At 40.1% G+C, this 19,409-nt stretch overlaps 1 non-coding gene across 1 annotated transcript; it reads left to right on the top strand.

Moving 5' to 3' along the window:
* The first annotated feature begins 3,803 nt into the window (after positions 1–3,803).
* LOC131219766 (small nucleolar RNA R71) lies at positions 3,804–3,910 on the top strand. Its single transcript, XR_009158410.1, has one exon. It is a non-coding gene; the product is annotated as a small nucleolar RNA R71 (small nucleolar RNA).
* Positions 3,911–19,409: the final 15,499 nt, after the last annotated feature.

Raw genomic sequence — 19,409 nt, 5'->3', positions numbered from 1 at the left:
TCAATGATAAGGATGTGATTCAAAGGCATCATATTTCGACGGGACAATGCTCCCAATTTCTGACAACGCTCACAAGCTTTGCAAAACTCATGAGTGTCCCTAAACATAGTGGGCTAGTAAAAGCCACACTGTAGAATCTTGGCCATGGTCTTTTTAGCAGAAAAGTGACCACCACAGGCCTGTGAGTGACAGGAGGAGATGACGCTCTGATGATCATCGTCTGGTACACATCTCCTTAGGATTTGGTCTGGGTAATATTTAAATAAATAAGGATCATCCTAGAAAAAGTTGCGCACCTCGATGAAGAATTTCTTCTTATCTTGCGCAGTCCATTGTGTCGGTATGGCACCTATAGCAAGACAATTAGCAATATTAGCGAACCAAGGTGAATGGGAGACTCTGAACAATTGTTCATCAGGGAACATGTCGTTGATATGGGTCGTCTCAAGAGGATCAGAGGTATTAAGGCGAGAAAGGTGATCGGCCACAACGTTTTCTACTCCCTTTTTATCTTTAATTTCCAAATCAAATTCTTGGAGTAGAAGAATCCATCGTATCAGGCGGGGCTTAGAATCATTCTTAGAAAGAAGATACTTCAGTACCGCATGATCTGTATAGATAATGATCTTGGATCCGATCAGGTAGGACCTAAATTTGTCCAAGGCGAACACTACGGCTAAGAGTTCTTTTTCCATAGTTGAGTAATTCACTTGGGCAGAATTTAAAGTTCTACTTGTGTAATGAATGACGTAGGGCCTCTTATCTTTTCTCTGGCCTAGAACCGCTCCAAGAGCATAATCAGAAGCGTCGCACATAAGCTCAAAAGGAAGGCTCCAATCGGGTGGTTGCATGATAGGTGCAGTGGTTAACATGCTCTTAAGCTTGGTGAAAGCTTCCTAGCATTGCTCAGTCCACTTGTACGGAGCATCCTTTTGAAGAAGATTATATAAAGGACGAGAGAGGAGACTAAAGTCCTTTATGAATCGCCTGTAAAATCCTGCGTGTCCTAAGAAGGATCGCACGTCTCTGATATTCTTGGGTGGAGGTAGGTTAGAGATAAGATCAATTTTTACCTTATCTACCTCGATTCCCTTGGACGAGATGATATGCCCAAGGACAATTCCCTTCTGAACCATGAAATGACACTTCTCCCAATTAAGTACCAAGTTCTTTTCTTCACATCTTTTCAGCACACATTTAAGACTTTTCAAGCACTAGCTGAAAGATGGACCATAAACAGAGAAATCGTTCATGAAGACCTCTAGATATTGCCCCACCATATCAGAAAAAATACTAAGCATACATCGCTGAAAGGTGGCAGGGGCATTACATAGTCCGAATGGCATCATTCGGTAGGCAAAGGTGCCTTAGGGACATGTAAATGTGGTCTTTTCCTGGTCTTCAGGGGCTATCTCTATCTGGTTGTAGCCCGAATACCCATAAAGGAAACTGTAATAGGAATGACCAGCTAACCTTTCCAGGATCTGATCAATGAATGGTAAAGGAAAGTGGTCTTTCCTCGTGACGGTATTCAACTTCCTGTAGTCAATGCACATTCTCCAACCAGTAGTGACTCTAGTTGGCACGAGTTCATTATTACATTGGCTACGATAGTGATTCCGGACCTCTTAGGGACCACTTGAGTTGGACTCACCCATTGACTATCAGATATAGGGTATATGATACCCATGTCCAATAGTTTAAGAACCTCGGCCTTAACCACTTCCTTCATGTTTGGATTTAGTCTACGTTGTGGTTGCCGAGCAGTTTTTGCATTATCCTCAAGATATATGCGGTGAGTACAAATCGATGGATTGATTCCCTTGAGGTCCGCTATCGTCCATCCCAGGGCTCCTTTATGCTCAATGAGAGTAGATATGAGCATGCTCTCCTGTTCTTTCTCCAGGTGGGCAGAGATCACCACCGGGTATGTCTCATCTTGACCTAAATATGCATATTTCAAATCAGAGGGCAAAGGTTTTAGGTCAAGCTTCGGCGGCTTGAGGTTAGACGGTAGAGGCATTACATTGGTTTGTGGCAATTCTTTAAATTGTGGCCTCCACCGGTTAACTTCAAGTACCGGTGTAGTATTAAGCAAGGCACACATCTCCCTAATCATGTCATCATCAAAATCATGGGAGTGGGCCAGACACGTCTCTAGAGAGTCAGAGGATAAGGTTAGAGGTGTCGTATCTTCCACTATAAAGTCAATCATGTTAATGTCGTGAAAATCGTCATCCTCCTCTAAGTTTCTGCCGTTATTGAAAAAGATGTTTGACTCCAATGTCATATTCCCAAAAGACATAGTCATGACACCATTCCTGCAATTGATAATTGCATTTGAAGTGGCAAGGAATGGGCGGCCAAGAATGATGGGGATCTGAGTGCTTATGTTATTGATGAGTTCAGTGTCCAGGATGATAAAGTTTACAGGGTAGTAAAATTTATCAACTTGGACCAACACATCCTCAATCATCCCTCTTGGTACACAAACAGAGCGATCAGCAAGTTGTAGTGTGGTTAGGGTGGGTTTTAATTAACCCAAACCTAACTGTTTGTATACTGCGTAGGGAATCAGATTGACGCTCACTCCTAAGTCAAGAAGTGTATGATCAATTCGATGGTCCCCGATTACACATGATATGGTTGGGCTACTGGGATCCTTGAATTTTTGTGGCACGTCTTGCTTTAGGATGACACTCACTTTCTCGGTCAAGAAGATCTTCTTTTGAATACTCTGACGTCGTTTGGTTGTGCATAAGTCTTTCAGGAATTTGGCATATGAAGGTATCTGTTTTACGACATCAAGTAGAGGAATCTTAACTTTCACTTGTTTCAACACCTCTAGGATATCCTGAGAGTTAGAGAGAGGTTTTGGTGAAACCAACCGTTGGGGGAACGGAGCAACTGGCTTCTCTAGAAGTTCCGGTTCTAATTTTTGTGGGGCATCACTAGATCCATCATTGTTGTCCTCTTCTAGTTCTTGAGGCTTTTCGGGTCTAATCGGAAGAGTTTTATCAATGATCTTTCCACTCCTAAGAGTGGTGATGGATTTAGTGTGCCCCATCTGATTTGAAGAGCTGGGATCATTAATCTCGTACTGCGGTTTAGGATTGGGGAGAGGTTGTGCAGGAAGCATCCCCTTTTCTATAACCGTCATATGAGAATCTATCTTTTGCATAAAATCTGTAATTCCCCGCATTGCCTGAGCCAGCTCTTGTATGGAATTTTGAACCAGTTCCTCTTGAGGTTTCACTTGATTTGGATTTTGATTGAAGAAACCTTGAGGAGTAGCCGTTTGTCCATTCCTCCAACTAAAGTTTGGATGATTTTTCCAACCAGGATTATACGTATTGGAGTTAAGTCCAGTAAAAGGTCTTTGATAGTTGTTTACGGCATTAGCTTGTTTATTCAACACTCCTCGAAAGGCGGGTATTGTAGGACAATTTTCAGTTGTATGAATGTTGCAATCATAGATGCCGCAAACAATTTCATTAACCTTATCCTTCTTTCCTTCCATGGCCTCAACTTTCCTTATGAGCGTAGTCACTTTACACTTGAGATCATCCTCTTCTTTCAAGAGATATAATCCACCTTTCTCCTTTAATTGAGTCGGCCTAGACGTGGTGTTTGACTTTGGGTAATAGTCCCATGATTGTGTTTTTTCAGCAAGACTATCGAGGTAATCCCATACCTCGTCAACATTTTTATTAATGAATTCTCCATTACACATTGTCTTGACCATTTGGCGCATGGAAGATGTCAGTCCATTATAGAAAAAATTTGTAATGCGCCACGTTTCAAATCCGTGTTGTGGGCATGAACTGACCAAATCTTTGAACCTTTCCCAACATTAGAAGAATGTTTCATCTTCCTTTTGGGCAAAGTTCATGATCGCTTTTCTGAGGATAATCGTTTTATGATGTGGGAAGAATTTTTTTATGAATTCCCTTTACATGTCGTTCCATGTGCCAATGGATCTAGGACGTAGTGAATGTAACCACGTCTTAGCTTTCTCTTTTAAGGAAAAAGGAAAGAGTTTCAGCCTGATTGTATCCTCAGATACATTAGGAAAATATAATGTAGCTATAATCTCATCGAACTCTTTCAAATGTAAATATGGACTTTCTGATTCAAGTCCATGGAATTTGGGAAGGAGTTAGATAACTCCTGGCTTAATGTCCATTTGTCCTGTGTTTTCAGGAAAAATCATGCATGAGGGCGTACTCACTCCCGCCGGTTATAGATAATCTCGTAAAGTACGAGGCGGGGGTGCCTGATGCACCTCATTCTCATCTTGGGTATCCTCCACCCTGGGTGGAAGTAGAGGAGGTTGGTCTTCAGCCATAACTTCAATTAACTCAGGGGATTTCGAGTGGTGTCTAGTCCTGCGATGGATAGTCAACCCCTCAACCAATCCTCCTTCAGTCAAGAGACGTCGAGTGTTGTCACGGGCCCACTTGGGCATGAAACACTCACAGCCCTCAATTAAATTCAAAACCTAATCCTAAGAAAGGAAAAGAAAATCTAGAAAGAAAGAGAGGGTTGGAAAGAAGTTACCAAATTGGAGTCCCTAAGTTAAAAACCTGCAAAAGAAAACAAAACAAGTCAGATCCTTAAAAAGAAAGATAGAAGTAAACTAGTTTCTAAAAGAAGAAATTCCTAAAGGAAAGTGGAAATTTCTAAAATAAATTAGGAAAGTCCTAAACTTAGAAAGTACGTTACTAAAAGAGATCTGAAAAATAGAAAGGAGAGAAAGAGCTTACCGAATTAGAAATTTCTATCTTAAAAGCCTACAAAATAGGAAAGTTAGTTTCTACAAATAAAGTCTATACGTGGAAATTTCTAAAAATAAATTAGGAAACAAAGTTAGTTTATAAAATTAGAAAAAATTTCTAAAAAGAGAAATAACTAACCTAGTTTCTAAAAAGAGGAAAGTTTCTAAACATAAACTATTTCCTAGAAATAGAAAAATACTAGAATTCAAAATTTCTAAAATTCAAACCCTAATTCTAAAAATAGAAAAAGTAGAGGAATTAGAAAGGGATTACTAATATAGAAGTTGGTGTTAGGATCCTACAAAATAGGAAAACAGGTTAGTTTCTAAAATAGAAAATCTAAACCTAGAGGTAGAAAAAAAAATCCTAATCTTAAACTAATCCTAAAACTAGTTAATTTCAGAAAAACGTAACCGTCAATCCCCGGCAACGGCGCCAAAAACTTGTTCACTCCCTAAGTATAGGGTTGTGATGTAGTAATAAACTCGGTGAGACCGAGGTCGAATCCCAAGGGACTGATACCTGTACGTTGTCTGTAACTAAGTAGAACTAGAACTTAGACTAAGATGTAATCTAAATCAAATAGAATTTAAGGAATAATTGTGGAATAATTATCTAAAACTTTAAACAATTCAGGGAAGGGAAACTAGGGATTCAGAGGATCCACTTGTAGAGATCAGGGAGATCTTATGCCTGCATTAAGAATCATGGAAATCAAACTGAACTTACTTGATTTAGTCTTCACGAGATGAAAGGAATATGAATCAGAATGAATTCCATTATCAAACCATGCCCAGGAGACAGAGCAAACAACAGAATTAAACCAATTACCAACCAATCAGATAATTATGAAGGTTAGGAAGGATACCGCCATCCAAACATGCCCAGGAGACGATGGCGAACAACAGGGCTTCCTGACGTCATAATCAAAATAAGGAAAAAGAAATACTCAAAGCCATTGCAAACCCATTGTAATGTCAGTCACAACAGGCCATTAAAGACTACAAATATTCTCATAATAAAATTAAATAAAAAATCAATTCAGTCTAAATAAAAGGCATAGCAACAGTCTCCCATCACGCTACAGGCTTCACCTCTTAGCCCTAGCTAAGAGGTTCAGCCAGACATGGATGAGCTGGATCTCTTAAAAATAAACAAATTAAAATAAAAATAAAAAGAAAAAGAAACTCTCTAGCCTCCCAGTCTGCCCCACGGCCGCCTCCAGCCAAGCTTCTTGAATCCTCCACCGATCTCCCCCTTTTTCCCTTCTTCTCCTCCCTCCTTTATAGCCCCCCAGTCGGAGAAGAGTTTCCGCACTTTATGCGGAAGTTTTAGGCAGCAGCCGCGTCGGCTGGGGCTTACATTCTTCCTTTATGCAGTCAGTACGCAGCAACAGGTGGAGGACCCGCGATCAACCCGCGTTTGGAACAATAGCGGATCCTTTTCGGCTATCTGATCCATTCGAACTTCTTGGTGGTGGTCACGGCTCCATGTTGATGAGTTTGAAAGGTTTGGATTGCTGATCTGATCACCATCTCGATCAAGGAACGGCCCGGAAGTCCCGGTTGCGCGCAACAGAGCTTGCGTGCTTCTTGCGCTGGGACGTCGGTGGAGTCCATGATCGAATTCGGTTGAGAAATCCACACCGTCCATTGAAATCCTTGTGAAAAACCATTCGGGAATGGTGATTTTTGGAGTGAAATCGGTGGGGTACACAAGATCTTCTACTCCACCGTCCATCCTGCGTTTAACGGCTGGGATCGCGAAGACGCTTGCATAGTGGCAAAAAGACACCTAGGCGTTGGTCTTGGCCATCTTATAAGACATGTGAATGGGTCGGATCATCGAACTGAGGAGCGAGTGGGGCCCACAGCGATCACCCGGTGAAACAGCGTCGGACGCTGTTTCCATATCAAAAACGGACTTCGGTCAGCCCCTTGCTTGACCGGACTCTCCGTCCGGTGCACTTCTCATTCACATGTACCCTATGTACAATCAATGTACATATGGGTTCATTGTGATGTTCGAGAGAAATCTGTACCGTCCATCCATTTTTCCGCCTCATTTAAGGCATTGAGACCGAAGATAAGGCATATCCAGAGATCAGGTGGGCCCCAGATCGGTAAATTGTGGGCTGATCTGTCCGTTGGGCCACTTCCACAGCGATCCAATGGATGATTTTTGATGTGTACGGTTAATTTGTGGGCCCCTGACCATGTATGAAGTTTTGAGCTGAACGGATGGTGGGAACCCCATGATCTTGCATTCTGGCTGACTTTTAGGCCGCTTAAGTTTCAGATCCTCGATTTTTGCGGATCCATGGCGTGTAATTCCATAGATCTTGGTCCCCTAGAGTCCGTCCCTTGCCTTGGTGCATTCTGAATGTTAAATCCGTGCTTTTAGCATCCCGATCCAGTCCCAGCTCGCAATTCCACCTTGCAACACAAACATGATTTAAAATGGGTTATTAAACGGTACCATGTTCATAAATCCAAGCAATAACTGGGTCTGTTATGCAATATTTGACCCTCAACAGTTGCTGAGCTTGGAAGATGAGGAGGATGAGGGAGGGAGGGAGAGAGGTCGGGCTTGGAAGATGAGGAGGATGAGAGAGATTTTGGGATTGGATCGGGGTAGGGTGCGGCGGGTAGGGTTAGAGAGTCGAGTTTTGGATCGAGCCGGGTTTCAGATCGAGTCGGGTCGAGTTACTAGGTAACTCGTGCTCGACTTAGTTTGAGTTCGGATTGGGTGAAGCCTACTCGGTTCGGACCGACTCACCCATTCGGTTCGGGTCGAGTCAAATCGGACGAGCCGGATGAGTCGAGTTAGTCGGATCGAGTCGTCCAGTGCCCACCTCTACTTGTGACCCCAAGCACCAAATATAATCCATTTAGGACTGGATATGAGAAGATCGGCTTGATAACCTAGCCACCAATTACATGGAATAAAGCGATTTGCAAAGGGAAAGGTTCGTCCTTTTAATGAGTCTTTGTTGATCACCTTCTTAGTAAATCATGTGTTTAATATCTCTCCGCTTATAGCTTCTTATCCGTGTAGTCACTTGCTTTTTACCATGCGTCATGAGAAGCATCAACATTAGCTAAAACAATGTTCGTGACTTCATTTTTAGGCCACTATGGAATGTATAGCCTCTCTCGTGTTGTCACATGTCATGCAACAACTTTTACCCATGCCCTATGATATTGTCTCATGACAGCAATGTTCCTTGTGCTTCATGATCTCCTCTTGCTAATTGTCTTAGTTGTGAGGATCTCATCTTGATATTCTATATAGTGATGTTGTTATGTGTCGGCTTACTATTTGTTACACTTGGTGTGATCAGATTAGGTATAAATAATTACATCAAACTTTATTCGCATATTTTTTGAGATGATCACTATTCAAATAATGTTTTTAATTTTGATACCAATTTTCTCCATTTAATCATGTAGATTCTTAAAAAAACTCCACTACAAAGCTGTTATATTACTTGATTGCCCTCAATTCTACCAAAAAAAAAACCCTTCCTATAACTAGATTTCTCATGCATGGTAATCAAGCAATCCTATGTTTTTTTGAAATTTAATTATTTAATATAGGAAAGCGTGTCTGATCGACAAGAGATATGAATCACATGTAGAGACTTTTCATTAATCTTTCTCAAATTTGCAAGTCTCACTTGGCTTAGCGTTGGTTTAGAATCGCTACCGTCAATAATATCCTAAAGGCCCTGGATCTTCAAATAGCTTTGTAGTCACACATTTTTTTTTTTTTTTATAGTTCTTCATCTTGAAAACTTTATGAACAATATTAGCACTTGATATTGACATAATCGAGTAATCAACACTAATTTTTTCTTTTTAAAATTTTATTTTTTATAAATGAGAACTAACAAAAAGTGAAAGTAGAAAATTTTAAAACATGACAAATTTAGTCACTAACGTGGATATGATACCATGTAGAAAATCATATAAGCAAAGGTATGAAGAGGAGGGTCTTAGTATTCCTTGAGAAGAAGGAAGAAAAAGAAAAAGAAGAAAGTGCAGAGAGAGAGAGAGAGAGAGAGAGAGAGAGAGAGAGAGAGTTACTTTATTTAAAAGGCAAGTAAAAGATGAGAGAAGATTTTATATAAATGTTGTATGCTTAATAGTTAGCCTTTATACCGAATATGACTATTTATTTCCTAATTTTATAAACACTATAATTTTAAGACAAAAATTTCTAACTAACTATTTTTCTAATTTAATTAAATAAAATAACTAAGTATCCTAATTAAATTAGTATTTAACAATTATTTTTAAAAAATATGATACAAATTTGTGTTAAACATCCACACCATGCATTCGATGGGTCCCCTCTAGGTTATCGGATGTTTAGAAAAATTTACTACATAGAAACTCAAATGAGCCACACAATCTGAAACCATGCAAAATTATACCTAAAACATCTAAAAGAACTTGATGGGGCCTAGTTGAGTTTTAGAATGACATGAAATTTAGTTTGACTCTCATCCGAGCGAGACACACACATTGGATGGGTTAGATGTCCACATCTCAGTGGGTCCTCTAAATAATTAGGAAAGTTTCAATGGGTGGGCATTCACTCTCAATATTGTATATAGTGTCACATCCTAGGTTATGGATTGGTCTGATTTTTTGTAATGCCTCGGTTCCCATAATCGAGTATAGAAATCATTTTTCGAAAATCTCATCAAAGGTTGGGAGAGTGATGTCCTATGATGTGTGTGTGTTTATATATATATATATATATATATATATATATATATATATATATATATATATATATATATATATATATTCAGAGTGAGCAATTCAGTGTAGGAGAAACAATCAAGCATAGAGGAAATTTAGGGCTTATACAAATCAATGTCTCAATACTCACAAATACAGGGAGGAAATACTTTAACACGTGAAACAAAAAAAAAATACAATTAGTCTTGAGCTACAAGATCACGCAGCTTCTCTTGGGCATATACAACCATACATCATTGGTATATGTACCCTGCTCCTCATCAATCTTAACATGAGTATCATTTAAACCACCTACATCGCTTGTACGATTATATATTTAAAGGATGAGTGACCAAATTAGTATGAGTTTCGCTCAAGATTACACACCACCACATTAGTTAAGTATAGTTTAAACAAGAAATCATACAAAACATTCCAAATGCATTCTTATTTAAATGCATGGATGTGTGAATGCACATCAACAGGGTATGCTCATTCAATTGGATAAATGAACGGACCTTTCAAATAATCGGCCCATTCATACAAGTGAATGAGTCAATCAAACAGTTGAACCATTCAAAATGAAAAAGGGTTGTTTGAACAGTACACTGGTCTTTCAAACAGTTAACCATGCACTCGATAACGCGTACGTATCATGAATGCATGATTGACCTAACTGTTATTATTCCAATTGCAAACATGCAAATTAAGAAAGCTAAAAAGTCAATATAGGGGGCTCGTAACCCAACATAGGCCAACAGTTCAGGCATAATGTCCCATACCACCATCCCCATCTCAGGAGACTCCAACACTAGGATGTTTAATGGTAACCTCCTCAACTAGTGGCCAATCATAGTTCAACAAGTGGAACTTACCATTGCGAGGTTATACGAAAATAATCTAACAAAGCCACAAAGGGCAAATATTCAATCGAATCCACATGCGGCAAATATCAAATCGAAGTCACATAGGGAAAATATTAAATCAAAGCCACATAGGGCAAATAGTCCATTAAGGAATGCGATAAAAATGGCTTATCCCCAAGAGCCACATGTGCACAACTATCCATAAGATGGTAAGTCCACAACAAAATCCAATTTAATCCATTTGACAAAAATGACCACTAGGTTGAAGGTCCATTATAATTATAATTAATCAAGTTACATTCCAAGTCTAGATGTACATATATAAGTGAAGTTTTTCACTAGTAAATGTGGTAATTCAAGTCCCACAAACAATTCACAAGTATGAGAAAATATTCAAGTGCAACATGTAGGTGTTTATACAAGATAAATGTTGAGCATACAATTTGAGAATCTATTCCAATAAAAACATAAGTAATCATGAAATAAGGATATCAATTTATCATTCAAGAATTAAAATAAAAATTATCACTTAAACTAACATGAAAGCGGAAAGCCCAATGGGAAAAGTCATCACCTTACGATTCGAATCACCTATTAATGTTGCTAGGAAATGTGTGCACCCTTATAGTCGAATCCTACCGTGAATTATGAAATTGTATGGTTAGATCAAAGTTCTACAAATTACTTACGTTTAATATCAACATTAGAGTCTTAATTACGTAATCTAATGAACTTTAATCTATAATATTGACTCGGTTGAACTCAGCTGAACCCGACTGTTCTTGGTTGGACTCGGCTGAACTCGACTAGACTTAGCTAAACTTGGCTGAACTCAATTGAACCGAGTTAAACTAGGTTGAACTCAGCTAAACTCGATTGCACAGGTGTACAATCTATTCTAAATGCAACCCATCAAGCCAACACAATAACAACTACGAATGAAAGAAAAACAAACAAAAAGGAGGTGAAAGTTTTTACCTTAGCGGAAGTTGGATGTGGCTCAACTCAATGGCCAATGAGTTAACTCGGGAGGATGAGCCAAGTCAGCGACCCCATTTAACCGAGTTGACTCAGCAAGCATCGCTTTAAATCACTTGGATCAGCCCCCACATGATAAACCAAATCTCACCCAATCTCGACCGAAACTCAATTTGATTTGATTGATTCAACTCAGCCAATGTTGGGTGAGTCAACAACTGATTCTCTCTCTCTCTCTCTCTCTCTCTCTCTCTCTCTCTTCTCTTTCTTCCTCTTTCTCTATCCTCATTCTTCTTCTCTTTCTCTGTTGGCATGTCCAACCACTGATTTAAACTCAAACAGGTCCTGAAACTTGCTCGACTCAGTGAGTCGCTCAACTCGGATAGTTCTGAACCTAGCGCCACTCCTTCCTTTCTCGCCTCCTAGGACAACCCATAGATACATCTGGAATGAGCAACCCTCTACACTGCCTGACTCAGCCCCAATGAGTGGACTCCATTTGACTCAGCAACGTTACAGCAAGTCGACCAAGCTCTCACTTCCACTCTTCCTCTTCTTTTTTTTCTCTTTTCTTTAAAACTCTCTCTCTCTCTCTCTCTCTCTCTCTCTCTCTCTCTTCTTTGTGTGTGTGTGTTCAAAAGACATCCGGGTTCAACCAGACATTGACTCATCTCAGGTCAAGTTGAGTCGAGTCGGCAGCGACGCAATTTGTCTGATCTTTCTCCTCATCTTCTGATTTTCTCTCTCCCCCCTCTTTCTTTCTCTTCTTCTAACTTCTTCCTTCTCTCTCCTGAAGCTTTGTGGAGCCCTGGACTCGGTCTAGACCTAGCGCCATAACAAGTTAAGGCCCTGTCTCTAGATGACTCGAAGCGACCTTGAACGAGGAAGAAGGTCGGCCTCCAATGGTGGATTTGAATGTGGGCCATATCATTCTCCTAATGACTATTATGGAAGGTTCAGATGAGCCATATGGAGCTCGCGAATTCTAGAAATCCAAGGTCACAACATCTTCTGAGGTGATTTCGAGCTTGGAAGCTCTCGGCTCGATTTTGGAAAAACTGAGAGAAAGCAGCATTGATGTTGTTTCTCACCATACTGCCAGAGCTTTTAGGGTTTTCTTGGATCAAGAATCACATTTTGGATGGTTTGGATTGATTAGAAACTAGGGTTTCCAAAACCAGAAGAGAAGGGAAGGAAGTAGCTGATTTTTCTCTCAAATGGATGGCTGAGATTGAAGGACTCCTCCTCACTCGGATCGCCAGGCTGCAAACAGAAGGAGAAACAGAGCTTTCATTTTCGTAAACTGTAGCACACCACCCTCATTTGTGACAGAAATCGAGCACACGCTCCTGACTTTCGACGTGCAGGAAAGATCTGGTTTTGGTTGGCCTTGAGGGCCGCAGCTGATGGACGATTTAGATCAATCATTTGATCTTAGCGGAGGCCCACCTAATTAAATAGACGCACGATGCCCATTTAAACGGAGCACGGGCGGGAAAAGGAGAGAAATCTCATTTTTCATCATTCGTCATGTCTAACCTCGTTTGATCCGGTTTTAAGTTTGGTGTGCCACGAGTGCACATGCTATGTACACGGGTGATCAAAAGCGGGGTCCACATGGTTGTATTAAGAGATCCACTCCATCCATCCCTTTACTCTACTCATTTTGGGCCGTGGGTCCAAAGGGCTAATCTAAAACTCAGGTAGGCCCCACGATTTGTGTGATAAAAGAGTGTTTTCTAACGACCTAACGGCTGGATTTCTATTGATCTTAATCCACTCCTATCCAATAGGTCCCAGGGCCTATTTAAGTGAGTTTCAATGGTATATTCGGTTACTAGAAGCTGGGATAATGATGATCAAGTAGTGGGCCGTGAACTTGAGTGCTATAGGCCTGATAAACGATGGATCTATTGAATTGGATCCGAATTTTAAGATGCTTTAAGGTCAGGACCTTCCATAGTCCACATTGAATGATTTTAATGGTTTCTAAGGCTGTCTAATTGCAACCTAAAGATTAGGTTGATGCATGATTGAGTTTATAGGCTGATCTCGAGGTGTTTATTTGTAATGTCGCATGCCTCAATTGTAGATTTAAACCATGGGTGAATGATCGTTGCTGATGTAATCCTACGTTGAGAAGTCAAGAGTAAATCAATGGCAAGTTGATCTTGAATCAAAAGGTGGGAATGGGCGAATCGCGAGAAATCAAGGGATGTGTTAGTTACAGGTTATGTGTTCTCACCCGCACTCATGCTAAATTTGATTTAAATGGTAATACCTGAGTTTTGAAAAATACAGGATGTTACATTTTTAGGCCCATGGCCCACCATAGAAGGGTGCATCTAATTAATAACCGTGATGTGGCGCTACCAACTAGGCCCAGGAGTAGTCTCATCCTCATCAAAATTAATTATATAATTATACAGCGGGCCACACATCTCTCATGGAAGTTAATTGTATAATTATTCAGTGGTTGTGCATGTTTTGGGTCCATCTAGATAGTGTGCCCCCAATCAATCAGTGACAATTTAAGGGGCCCACTCATGCCATTTTGTAAGTGTGAACCTATCCATTAGTCATCAAAACTGCTTATGCGATGGACTCAACCACTCGTATTCCGGTTCGAGTCTAGTAGCAACTCATCTGACCAGGTATGAGTCAACTCGGGCGGGTCAGGTACAACAGGAAACGGATTGGCTACTCCCCCTGCCAAGAGCACCGTGGCTGGGCTGGTGGTCGGTGCTCTGTGGGCCCCACCATGATGTATGTGTTTCATCCATTCCGTTAATCCAGTTTTAAGGAAACATTTTTTATGGTTTGAAAAAAAATGAGAGGAATATAAATATCAGGTGGACCACACCACAGGAAAACAACATTGATTGGATATCCACCATTAAAATCATCCTAAGGCCCACTGTACTGTTTATTTGACATCCAATCTGTTGGTTAGCTCATACAGGTCCAGATGAAGGGAAAAAAAAATAAAGATCAGCTTGATCCAAAACTTTTGTGGCCCCCAAAATGTTTTAAATGGTCTATGTTCATTCAAAAATTTTCCTGTAATGTGGTCCACTTGAGATTTTTATATACCTCATTTTTGGTATCATACTATAAAATGATCTGGAGAAATATATGGACGGCATGGATGAAACGAATACATCATGGTGGGGCCCACAGAGCACTAACCATCAGCCATTGGCTGGTGGCAGGGGGAGTAGCCAATCCGTTCCCGGTACAACTCGGATGAGTTGGCAATCCTTTATGTGAATAGCACACCTATCCACCCGGATCCACCGAGGTAGGTGGGACCCCTCATTGTGGGGCCCACCGTTATGTATCTGACTACATCCACGCCGTCCCTCTGTATTGAAAGCTCATTTTAGGGCATGATCCAAAAAAATGAAGTAGATCCAAATCTCAGGTGGACCATAGTACAGGAAATAGTGGGAATTGACATTAAAAATTTATCGTGAGCCTTAGAAGCTTTGGATCAAGATGATATTTGTGTGATCTCTTTATCTTAAGTCTTTGTAACCTTATCAACAGGTTGGCTGGCAAATAAACATTTTGGTGGAATCCATAAAGTTTTTAATGGTGGAGATTCAATCATGACTGTTTCCTATGGTGTGGTCCACCCAAGATATGAATCGGTTTCATTTTTGGGATCATGCCCTAAAATAAGCTGTCGGTGCGGATTTAAGGCACATACATCAATGTGAGCCCCACAGTCAGGGTCCCACCACCTCCATGTGTCCAGTTGTTTGCCACGAGGGTGCTACATAAAGTGCCACGTATGACCATCTGTTGGGCCACGATCATCAGACCGTTATTTTCCTAGGCGTCCATGAGCAAGCAATCACACTGAATATTCATTGTTTAATCTAAATATTTAATGATTTTTGTCACCTAATGTTAAACGGTCCACAGTTATCAGCCAAGGTTTCAAAATTCAGTTCTACACTTCTCTCCTTGCAATTACTTGCAATAGGTCCGAGTAATTGTTACAGGATAGGGTGATCTGGGGTCATATTTGGTGATCTGAGCCGTTGGTCTGATAGGATAAGCAGCTGATGATATCCAAAATTTTGATTGGAAGATTCTAGAGTTTTGATCCATGGCCCGGAAGACAATACTTAAGAAACGGTTCATATTCAAAGGAAAAGATTTAAATGATCAAGGGGTTGAAATATTCCAATATAAGAGATTTTCTTTGGGGTATCCTTACTGCGATGGGGCCCACGAATAAACGATTTGGATCATAGAAACATGAGCATAGATTCAACGGCAGACATATACTATAACAATACGTCGGAGACGTACCGTGACAAAGTCGTTTATTGCATTGCGTGAGGGACACTCGTAAAACATACATTCCCTCATGTGAAGTGCACTTTCTTTTGTTGCTTGAAAGGAGGCCATGAAATCCCAAGTATCTCGCCTTTGATGGATGAGATCAATCTCTAAATTGAACAGTTCAGATGTCTCTGGATGTCAGGTTAGTGGAACGGAAAAAGACTTATCCAACCACGAATCCAACGGCTAATATTGACTGGTTCAGCGTTGGCAATTTCCGAGTGGAAATAAAGTAATGGTTATTTGAGTTCATTTCGCTGAGACTGAGATTTTTATCATTTGTCGCACTAGTGGGGCCCACATGTTGAGACGGTAGGATGATCAAAACTATCCACGTTTTAGATGCTACAATATGCGGGCCACCATTATAAACTTGGGCTGAATGGATGATTTCGTTATATGTACAGATTTTAAAAGAAGTTTTCAATGGTTCAGATTTAATTGGTCTTATTGGACCATTGATCATTTTTGTCAGCACCGGGAAAATGATAAAAAATAGTGATCAAAAGTTAGGATCATTAGTGAAGTGTGATTGTGGGGTAATAGCTTATGTATTGCAGAAATGAGAATATGGACGGTTCAATTCATCGGACCATCTCAGAATATTGCCGAAGTGGGTGGCCACACACGCTGCAACATATGTTGCGACGGTGGAAAAACGGACTCCAGAGAGTCATGCATCAGGACGCGAATGGTTCCTCATGCACGCATCTTGTACAACATATGGTTTGTTCATCCGGACCATCAATCTGATGGGATCCACCGTGGATTATAAAAATTCTTCTGATTGGAAGATCCTAGCCATCGAGCTTCAGCTTGTCTTGACCATTGCTGCTAAGGGTGGCAGTGGCAGGGCCTGGACCGACAAGCTTATGGGTTTAGCTTGCGAGGGTGAAACAATTTTTGGGCTAGGATTGGGCCTAACATCCAAGGCTCATTCAATTTTTGGGCCTGTATTGGGCTCATGTTTGACTAACCCTAGCCAGCCCAGATCGGTCCAACCCAACGTCATATGTAGGGGTGCAAATAGGTTGGGTCCAGGGACGCTTGGGACACATTCCATTTAAGAATCAGGTGGAAATTGTGGACACGGACCCTACCTGTAGTAATTTGGGTTGTGTTTGTGATGTAGAGCGGGTCACGAACACATTCATAGCTAAGATGGACAAGAGAAGGCCTGATCGGAGGTGGAAATGATCCGGACAGCAAAACCTTAAATTAGTCTTATATCACAAATTAGAATAAGTTTTTCGACATATTATATATGCCTTTGGGTAGGAGGGCCTACTTAAGCCAACCAACCCCACTATGTTGGGTTGCTATGCCAGATTTGGGAGATTCCATCAGATCGATGGTAAAAAAGTGTTGTTTAGTTTAGTTTTTATTATAAGTAGGACGTTTAAGTTCAAGTACAACTTTTGATCCTTCGAGTTCGCAGAAGTCGTGCCCAAAGTGACGAAGGGCTTAGAAACGTTGAGGGTCCGTTTGGGCAGTGGGATGGGATTCAAAAAACATAATTGTTACACATGGCAGGGATTGTCCCCAGTTGCCGGATAAAATTAATGCAATGCTTTGTTGATAATACGGTGGTACATTGAATAGATATACTCACCATTATTTGAAATTATTGAGAATAACATATATGTGTTATATCTAAACCGTTCATTTGTTTTATACCCTCATTTTATGGCATGGGCCTAAAAATGAGGTAGATCCAAAACTTATGTAGCCCCAAAGAAGTTTAAGTATTCAATCCTTGTTGCTTTCTATGGTGGGGTCCACTTGAGCTTTAGATTTACCTGATTTTTTGGCCAATGCTTTAAAATAATCTCGATAAATGGGTAGACAGTGTGGATATAGCCCGCACATCATGTTGGGACCTACACAACTTCCCAAACATTGAGTGAAATTGGCACAGGACCCAATGCAATTCCATTTAATGTAATTCCAAGCTTTTCCATTCTTCCCAAAGATGGAGTGGAATTGGCACAGGAGCAGATGAATCCCATCCCACCTAATCCCTTCTAATCCCACCGCCCAAACTGATCTAGGAGAATAACATGGTTCGATCAAATTGAGCACTTACTATTTTTGGCCAAAACCATGAAGGCTAGTAAGAAGAGAGGTTGACTAAATAATAAGTTTTCTTATGTTTTTAGGGTGTTTGAATTGAAGTCTAAGTCTAAAACTCCGTCTTAGATTTGAGTTCCTTAATTAAGGAATTGTAACTTCAATTTATTTATTTATTTTTTTAATCATTAATCAAATTATTTTGAATTTATTTAGAATTATTCCCACTTTTATTTCTCATAAATTTGAGGAGCTCTATGAGGAGTCGAGAGAGCTAGTACATTTGGAGTAGTTATCCCTTGAGGAAGACGGTGATCGATCTTATCACATTCCTCTCTTACATCAATTTGGGTAAGGTTCAAAGTAAAAAACCCCCACTAATTTAATGGGTCAGACCTAGACCAGACCCATTTGTCACATGGGTTGGGTTGTGGCCAAGTATAATTTTTTTTTTTTTTTTTTTTAATATAAGAATAATGTTTCATAACATTCAATTAGTAGTAGCTAGAGGTATACACGAACCGGGCTAGCTCGGTAAGCTCGCTTGGCTTGACTCGAAAAAGCTCAATTTGACTCGGTTCAAAACTGAGTTCGAGCCGAGTCCGAGCAAACCCCAACTCGACTTAACTTTTATCGAATCCAACTCGAATCCAACTCGGATCGAACTAGTTCGGTGACTTGGTTACTTTGCTATTGATGTTGCTCACCAACTATTTGATAAAATGACTCAACGAAATGTGGCTGGTGTCAAGGTAGGTTTGGTTGGTGGCAAGCAAGGTTTGTACATGAAATAAATACCTTTTTTCTCTTATTCTTCTTCTTCTTGTTCTTGTTCTTTATTTTTATTTTTATTTTTATTTATTATTTATTTTTTATTATTTTTTAAAATTTTAAATTTTTTATGTTACTTAGAAGCGTTTGATAAAATACCTATAAAACAATTCCCTCTGTTTGTAAAATAGTGAGATTTTGAAGTTGTAGTTCAGGTGTTTGTGGAAATGTCTCAGTGGTGAACTCGGCTCGATCTTGGCTCGAACTCGGCCCAAGTTAGCCCAAGCTGCTGACCAAACCGAGCCGAGTTGGCTAGTTAGGCTCGAGGACCGAACCGAGCCGGGTTCGAGCTGAGGTCAGCCAGTGTTCGAGTCGAGTCGAGCTGAGGCCAACTCGACTTGGTTTGACTCAATGTATACCCCTAGTAGTAGCTATCAATTTTGATGGTACAAAAGTAAAATAGCTAGTGGTCCACATTCAACGAATAAAATCAAATCGTTAGTGTAATTCAATTAACAAGAATTTTGGTTCATTCTCCGTTGTCCACATTATGTACAATCTAAATTGTGATAAAGTAGCGGATATTTTTTTTAGTAAAAAAAAAGTGGCCAACTATTGTTATTGTAGTTTAAAAATGGAAAAAAAAATAAAAAAAAAATAAAATTCCTCCATGCTTAATTGACTACTTTTTCTTGGGTCTAGCTAGATTTGGGTTTGAATTATGTCTATTTTAGTATGACTTAAATTGGACTCATTTAAAAACTGGGTCCTAGTCGGATCAGTGACACATTGGGTCGACATGACCCATTTGCACCCCTACAAACATGCCATTGTAGGAC

The sequence above is a fragment of the Magnolia sinica genome, chromosome 11, assembly GCF_029962835.1.
Source record: "Magnolia sinica isolate HGM2019 chromosome 11, MsV1, whole genome shotgun sequence".
NCBI classification, from domain to species: Eukaryota; Viridiplantae; Streptophyta; class Magnoliopsida; order Magnoliales; family Magnoliaceae; genus Magnolia; species Magnolia sinica.
This window is presented reverse-complemented; position numbering and strand designations above follow the sequence as displayed.